Source organism: Tursiops truncatus, chromosome 6, assembly GCF_011762595.2.
Source record: "Tursiops truncatus isolate mTurTru1 chromosome 6, mTurTru1.mat.Y, whole genome shotgun sequence".
Lineage (NCBI taxonomy): Eukaryota > Metazoa > Chordata > Mammalia > Artiodactyla > Delphinidae > Tursiops > Tursiops truncatus.
This window is the reverse complement of record NC_047039.1, coordinates 78,228,845-78,231,156: the sequence shown is the minus strand read 5'-3', so window position 1 is coordinate 78,231,156 and position 2,312 is coordinate 78,228,845. Positions and strand designations below refer to the sequence as shown.

Sequence of the window (2,312 nt, the reverse complement as noted above, 5' to 3'; positions counted from 1 at the left end):
GGACGGCGGGAGGGCGGCGGCTCCACATGGGCTCTGCGGCCCGCCCCGACGAGCTGTGGGTCCGGGTGCCAGTGGGCGCCCCCCACCAGCTCCGGGCTCTGCGGCGCTGGGACTGCGGCAGCCCGGACGCCTGCGGCAAGGTCAGTGCCCGCCCGGAGGAGGCGGCCCGGGGGAGGCCTCCGCGGGGAATGCCGCCGCTCCCAGTCCCGCCCGCACCGTGGCGAAGCGGAAGCATCCTGCCGCCCGCACCTGCCTAGAGAGGTGAGAATGATTCATCCAGCGGCCTCGGCCGGGCTCTGTCTCTCCTACCGAGACCAGCTGCCCACTCAGGCCTCCGGGCCCGCGACCCTGGCATCAGGACACTCACCTTCATAGTACCCCACGGCGGAGGGTCTAAATGAGCCTTCACAAAGTGCTTGGCTGGCCCAACTCTTTCTGTGCGCTGTTTTCTGGGATTACTGGCCTTTCATCTCCAGCAGAAAAGTAATGTACTTTAACCCAGTTTTTGCTGCAGTAACCTCATCACTCAGACTAAATAGCCAGCTTGTCAGGAGGCCAGCAGTTCTGAGAGACATAACCTGTATTACACCAAACTACATGCTCTGAGAGGGCAAGAAAAAGATAAAGTCATAAAGCACCTAGCAACTAATTATAAAGCAATAACTGAAGGTATGCAAATGATATGCCAAGAACTCTTTTTATTTAAATTAATTGTGTTTACATTTTAACCTACCTTCATTTTCTTGTGCATTCGATCTCTGTGTCTCAAATACAATTCACGTCGTAATTTTTTGAACGTCTAGTATTTGTTTCACTCTGCTAAGTGCTGTAGGAGATAAAAAGAAAAAAACAAACAAACTCATTTTGTTCTTAACATCATGAAACTTACCAATAGGGAATGTAAGGTAAATGTAGTGCTACATATTGCAATCACTTTTAAACAAAGTGCCAGGTATTCTATTCTAAACACTTTAAATATTCAATATATTAAATCATTAATTTTTCACACCATCCCTTAGAGGGACTGTACTGTTAAGTTTCTACCTTTTACTGGTGATGAAAATGAGGCACAAAGATATTAGACAACTTGCCTAAGGTCCCATAGCTAATATGTGGTGGAGGTAAGATTGAAATCCAGGTAGTCTGACAGCAGACCCCAAGTTCCTAACCATGTTACTGTACTGCTACTGAGAAAGAACTGGCTGCTTGCTAATCATTAATATACGGAATGCTAAAATTAGCACTTATTTCTCAGGAACCACTATCTATTTTTTTTTTTTTTTTTGCTTGGGAAAGTAACACAGAAGAGAAGACAGCTTTCTGTATAGTCGGGGGGCCCCAAACCTACTTTAGAATTACATTGTACCAACAATTTCACAGATAGGGTTCTCTGAACTGTTTAAAGTGTTTTATTTCTAGGCTGTTCGACAGGCTTATATGGAAGATGAGACTGTAATAATATCACCATAGAAATGTCTGTTGGTTAATACCTTCCTTCATTATTTAAGAAAAAAGTGTGTTGTGCTGAGAACTAGAAGGGGTGCACATTAGAGTAAGACACAGATCTTTCCCTCAAGGAGCCATAATCTCACAGAAGAAACAGGTATTGACAGAGAACCATAATGCAAAACAGAAAACGACTTGTGCTCAGTAGAGGAATGAAATGTAATGGAAGTTCCAAGGAGTGGAGAGACAGATTACCTCATGAAGGGAGGTGCTTGGGTTAAGGAAAACACATAATTATCGTTTAACTTATTCTTGATACTAACGTATTACAAATTGGATAAAAATTTATCCAATTCCTTAATTTTTGAAAAATTACATGCAAAGTTCTTCTCATACTCAGAAAAGACAGCTTTTTGTTATGTTACAAGAATTGTTCAGAGTATGGAGAGGTTAGTAAGCACAAATATTTTGAAGATGGTTACCGTATTTCCTCGAGTGGGGGGCACAGAATAGAGTGATGATGCACAAGATAAGATTTTCAAGGTCAAAGGAATAGCAAAAGAAAAGCAAGGTGGGCATGAACAAGGTAGGCCTGGGGGCAGCCTGGATTCTGAACAGGGTCAAAGGTTGCTGGGCAGTAGCCTGTACCACACAGAACTACTCTTGCAAGATAGAGACTATGTTTTCAACTTTTTTTTTTGGTGTGTGTGATATCTTTTAATTATGGCAAACATGCCACAAATATTTTGGGATGGTCTCAGTTCAGATATTTGGTTTGGTTCCATTATGCCCATAAATTCTTGTCAATAAGATTGACAAATAAGGTCATCATATTCATGTTAGTGTCTAGAAAGTAGAGATCACTG

At 43.1% G+C, this 2,312-nt stretch overlaps 1 protein-coding gene across 2 annotated transcripts in view; it reads left to right on the top strand.

The window, feature by feature from the left end:
• The window catches only part of LOC101334385 (protein SPATA31F1-like), a 115,156-nt gene that overhangs the window by 35,051 nt on the left and 77,793 nt on the right, over positions 1 to 2,312 (top strand). The gene's annotated exons all lie outside the window — the stretch shown is intronic.